The 6,000-nt window shown below is 41.4% G+C and overlaps 1 pseudogene; it reads right to left on the bottom strand.

The window, feature by feature from the left end:
- Positions 1 to 3,599: 3,599 nt before the first annotated feature.
- LOC114200180 (UBX domain-containing protein 2B-like) lies at positions 3,600 to 5,197 on the bottom strand (annotated as a pseudogene).
- Between the last annotated feature and the right edge of the window lie 803 nt (positions 5,198 to 6,000).

Raw genomic sequence — 6,000 nt, 5'->3', positions numbered from 1 at the left:
TGCTTCTCCCTCTCCCACTCCCCCTGTTTGTGTTCCCTCTCTCGCTGTGTCTCTCTCTGTCAAATAAATAAATAAGATCTTTTTTTTTTTTTTTAAAAAGGAAGACGTTTTAGTCCCAGGACACTTGTGAAAATGGCAATGCACAAGCAAAAGAGCACAAGCGGAGGGGCGGGGCAGAGGCTAGCTTCCTGGCTGGGTTTCCACATTGCTTAGGACAGTGGTGGCTCCTTCGTTCATTCCCTTTTCTGCTTTTTGAATGGGAACGTCTGTAACTATTATTCTAGGACTGTCTTACTATTATATCTGGCAGCCGAGAACTTGTTTTGTAGGTTCACATGTGCCCAGATGGAGAGCAACTGTGCCCCAGGAATCATACCCAAGTCCTCACCCAAACTTTAAACAATTTAAATAATGAGACTTGGGACTTTCGAGATGGTGAGATTCTGATAAAATTTTGGAATTTGAGTTGATGCTGTCATGGGTTGAGGCTTTGGAGCACCTTTGGATGGGGTGTGTTTATATGGGTTGGATGTGAACTTTGGGGGTAAAGGTAGGCTATGGCAGGCAGAATAATGGCCCTCCAAAAATGTTCATGTCCTAACCCCCAAATCTGTGAATAGGTTATCTTATATGGTAAAAGGGACTTTGCAGATATGATGAAGTCAAGCATTTTGAGATGAGATTATTCTGGATCATCTAGGCAAGCTAAATGTAATCACAAGGAGGGGCGCCTGGGTGGCTCAGTTGGTTGAGGGTCAGACTGCTGGTTTCTGCTCAGGTCATGATCTCGGGGTTGTGAGATCAAGCTCCACATCGGGCTCCTTTATCAGCGGGGAGTCTGCAGCGGATTCTCTCTCTCCTTCTGGCCCTCTAACCCTCTCTAAAATAAATAACTATTTAAAAAATGTGATCACAAGGATCCGTGTAAGAGGGAGGCAAAAGATCAAAATTGTAAAAGATGTAAGGCCAGAAGCAGAGACTGCTGTGATATGGCCTCGAGCCAAGGGATGCCAGCATCCTTTGCAAATTGGAAGAGGCAAAGCACAGGTTTTCTCCTGGAGCTACCAGAAGGAAGCTGCGATGTGTTAATTAACGTGGCAAAGGCTACTCGACTTTGCAGGTGTGACTGAGGTTCCTACAGACTTTAAGATGGAGAGATAATTTTGGATTATCCAGTGGGCCAATCTAATCACATGAGTCCATAAAAACAGAGAACCTTCCCTGGCTGTTGCAGAGAGATGGGATTATGGAAGAAAGGCCGGAAAAGTGCAAAAAGGGGGCTATGAGCCAAGAAATGCAGGCAGGCTCTAGAAGCTAGAAAGGTAAGGAAGTGATTCTTTCCTAGAGTCTCTTGAAAAAAATGCAGCCCCCCCCCCCCGCACCTTGATTTGATTTGATTTTTTAAGATTTTGTTTTTTTATTTGGCAGAGAGAGAGAGCATGAGCAGGGGGAGCAGCAGGCAGAGGGAGAAGGAAAAGCAGGCTCCCCGCTGAGCAGGGGTCAGGTTGTGATCTCAGGGTCCTGGAACTGAGATGTCTGTGGAGCTCCCCACTCTGTGAGGGGATCTGCTTGTCTCCCTTTCCCTCTGGCTCTCCCCCTGCTCACGCGTGTGGGCTCTGTCTCTCTCTCTCTCTCTCTCTAAAATACATACATCTTTAAAAAAAACAAAAGTAAAAATAAAACTTTAAAAAATAGATAAATAAAAATAAAGTAAAAATAAAGTACCAATATTTATCACATATCCTCAAGGACTGCTGATGTTTATGTCCTTTTATTTCTGGTTTATGATGGTCACAGCTCTATAAAATACAAGGCCAAATTGTATTTTTTGATACTAGTAATTAGCTAAATTGATAAGTAAAAAAGATACATAAAATCTAAATAGAAGAGGTTCCTGGGTGGCTCAGTTGGTTGAGTGTCTGCCTTCTGCTCAGGTCATGATCTCAGGGTCCTGAGACTGAGTCCCCGGTTGGGCTCCCTGCTCAGGGGGGAGTCTGCTTCTCCCTCTGCCTGCAGCTCCCCCTGCTCATGCTCTCTCTCTCTCTCAATTAAATGATAAATAAAATCTTTTTAAAAAATCTAAATGGGAAAAATAATTATTATATGATCAAACTATTTCAAAATCAGAATACAGATACTTTTCGGTATATATCACAGAAAAAATTTCAACTTGATTTCATTAAAAGATTTCTTAATAGCTACTGATCAGTGAAGCACCAAGAAATTTTAGAGCAAATTCTACCAAATGCATTCATCAAAACGGGGGTTTGTTCATTTTTCTGCAAATAAATGTTGTTACATTGACACTAAGCATGTAACAAATTGGGTTGACTAGATATTTAAAAGCTATCACCATGGGGCACCTGGCTAGTTCAGTCAGTAGAACATGAGACTCTTGATCTTGGGGTCATGAATTTGAGCCCTATGTTGGGTGTAGAGTTTACTTAAAAAAAAAAAAAAAGGCTATCACCATAAGCCAGCCCTGCAACTAAAAACTCAAACACAGTAATCTCAAGATCCATCCCTAGTCCAATATTATCTGTACTCAGGCTGGAAGACAGAATAAGACCAAAATGTTTTTATAAAAGTAATAAAAATAATTTGATTGTTTTAATGCTGGAAAGTATTTTATTATATTAATTAATATGGCACATAATCTTTCCTACCCACTACTTCATGGATAAGAGCGATATTATTTTAGCTGCTGAAGCATCATAGTATAGTTGATCCTTGAACAACATGGGTTTGAACTGTGAGAGTCCATTCATACATAGATTTTTCCTGATAAACATAGTATATAGTACTGTAAATGTATTTTCTTTTCCTTAGATTTATGAAAAGAATACAGTATATAATCCATACAGCATACAAAATACATGCTTTTCGACTTTATGTTACCATTAAGACTGTAGTCAACAGTAAGTTATTGGTAGTTAAGTTTTGGGAAAGTCAAAGTTATACCTGGATTTTCAGTTGTGGGGGGAGGGGTCAGCACCCCTAACCCCTGCAATGTTCAAGGATCATCTGTATTAAGAATATCGGCTTTTTGTGGTAGGCCTTGGCTTTTCATCAGCTCTCTGGAAATGAAGTCATAAGAATAAAGTCTTCCTTAAGTAGCAAATTCAGGACAAGACTGTATAAAAAAGTCCCCAACATCCAGGAACCTGTGTGCACTATTGAATCTTTGTATCAAACGACTGTCATCTGCTAACAGGGTTTGAAAACATTTTTTAAGCGATCTCTATGCCCAATGTAGGGCTCAAAGTCATGATCCTGAGATCAAGAGTTGTATTGTCTACTGACAGAGCCAGCCAGGTGCCCCGGGTTTGAATTTTTGTTGGCCCTGAATCATCAACAAGCACAACTATATTAAGTACTGACTTCTCTTCCTCTTCTGGGGAGGAAGGTGTGCTGACTATGTCAGGTGTGAGGCTTCCAAGGTTTTGCCTTTCTCCACTAAAAGCCCTGAACCTTATTCTAGGTTTTAGGTATGCTTGATCTTGATGAGCCTCCATATCCAAATTCACTTGGCCACCATGAGCCAGTCACTGAAGTCCCAGGGGAATCTCTTGAAATCTTCTGCCAGCAGTAATGTCACATTAAAGGATTTCTAATATAAGTTGCTGGATTTCAGGCATACATGCAGAGTCACCCTTCTCTTAACAGATTCCAGAAATTCAGCATTTGTTGGGTCATTGTATGGTTTCAACTCCCCATCATCTAAACTGAAGCTGTTGCTGAAACTGTTATAAGCAAAATCTGAACATCCTGTGGCTGATTTTCTCCATAGATGTAGTCAGACTGCTTACGAAAGGAATGCCCCACTCTGTACCCTCCACATGCAAATGACTTTGATTTGTCATCACTCAAAGGTTTCATTCAGAGGGACAGTCCCATGTTCCCTTGCCTCTTTGAAAAGTTCATTCACAATTTTTCCAGTTGAAGGTTGAATTATATGTGATCCCCTGTACTCATGTTCGTTTGCATGGAACCTTACAACGGACTGATGTGGTGGGCAGCACCTCAACCAAGGGAACATATCTCCAATAGCAGGAAAACCTTTGAGATGGTGTGCGTGTGCTTTTAAAGACTGTAACTGTAGGTCTGTCACATTTGGAAGATTTGCATTTCATTTAATTTTTAACTAATTCTGCCAAGGCGAATTTATTTCTTGATACATCATCACTTTGGTTGTTTTTAGGTTTCTTTACAAGGTCTTCACTTCTTTTTTTTTTTTTTTTAAGTAGACTCCACACCCAGCATGGAGGTCAGTGTGGGGCTTGAACTCACAACACTGAGATCAAGACCTGAGCTGAGATCAGGAGTCGGACCCTTAACCAACTGAGCCACCCAGGGGCCCCAGGTCTTCACATTCTTATTACATTCTGTAAATTCTGGGGCCCTTGGCTGGCTCAGTCAGTAGAACATGTGACTCTTGATCTCAGGGTTTTGACTTCAAGCCCTACTTTGGGTGTGGAGCCTACTTAAAAAAAAAATTTCTGCAAATCCTGTGTGCTCGGGGGCCTTGGCCCTGTAGACCTCCTCTCTTATCCTCCAGCCCTCTCCAGCCAGCTCCCTCACTCTTATTCTTTTTTGTTTTTTTTCCTTCCTCCTTCCTGTGTGTGCCTGCCTGCCTATTTTTTCCTACTTTTTAGTTTGAATGTATTTACTAAAGTCTCTGTTTACCACTGTTGTTTGCCTCCTCACTTCTTCCTTTCGGATTCATTTTTTCTTAGTGCTGATCTAGCCTCCTTTACATTTACTTCAGAGCAAGTCTGTAAGTGTTAAACTTCTGGAGCCTCCCTTCCCAACTGAAAAAGTCTTTTTATTTTCACACCTGAATGATGTTTGGGCTGGTATGTAATTCTAGATTCAAAGAGATTTTTCCTCTTGGGGCGCCTGGCAGGCTCAGTTGTTAGAGCATGCAACTCTTGATCTCGGGGTTGTGAGTTCGAGCCCCACATTGGGTACAGAGCTTCCTTAAAAATATGTAAAAAAAATACAAAACAAAGGCCTCTTTCCATTAAAAAAATATTTTCCTCTGAACTTTAAAAATTCTCTCCCTTTTTTTCTTGCCCCTGCTTTTCAATGGGAGACTTCCTGTCAATACAATGGTCATAACTTTGTAGTTCATCTTTTTCTCCCCCTCATTGGAAATTGTCAGGATTTCCTCCATACTTGGCATCTGCAACTGCATCACAATAGATCTGCACTTTGGTTTTATAACCAAATTGGCATTTGGTGGGCTCTTTCCTACTGAAGTTTCATGGTTTTCTTTCTTCCTGGGACATTTTTCTCTTTTATTTATTTGAATAAAACTTCCTCTCACAATTACAGACCAATATCCCTGATGAACATGAATGCAAAAATTCTCACCAAGATACTGGCCAATAGGATCCAAGAGTACATTAAAAGGATTATTCACTGGGGCGCCTGGGTGGCTCAGTCGGTTAAGCATCTGCCTTCAGCTCAGGTCATGGTCCCAGGGTCCCGGGATCGAGCCCTGTATCGGGCTCCCTGCTCTGCGGGGAGCCTGCTTCTCCCTCTCCCTCTCCCTGCCGCTCTGCATACTTGTGATCCCTCTCTTTCTCTCAAATAAATAAATAAGATCTTTAAAAGAAAAAGGATTATGGGGCGCCTGAGTGGCTCAGTTGGTTAAGCAACTGCCTTTGGCTCAGGTCATGATCCTGGAGTCCCGGGATCGAGTCCTGCATCGGGCTCCCTGCTCAGCAGGGAGTATGCTTCTCCTTCTGACCCTCTTCCCTCTCGTGCTCTCTCTCTCTCATTCTCTCTCTCAAATAAATAATAAAATCTTAAAAAAAAGGATTATTCAATATGACCATGTGGGATTTATTCCTGTGCTGCAAGGGTGGTTCAACATCTACAAATCAATCAATGTAATACCCTACATTAATAAAAGAACAGACAAGAACCATATGATCTTCTCAATAAATGCAGAAAAAGCATTTGACAAAGTACAGCATCCTTTCTTGATCAAAA

The sequence above is a fragment of the Eumetopias jubatus genome, unplaced genomic scaffold, assembly GCF_037043125.1.
Source record: "Eumetopias jubatus isolate StellerSeaLion01/CBP00866 unplaced genomic scaffold, mEumJub1_p1.0 scaffold_3, whole genome shotgun sequence".
In the NCBI taxonomy this organism is placed as follows: domain Eukaryota; kingdom Metazoa; phylum Chordata; class Mammalia; order Carnivora; family Otariidae; genus Eumetopias; species Eumetopias jubatus.
Note: the sequence above shows the minus strand (reverse complement) of the source record. Positions and strands in the feature narration are given on the sequence as shown.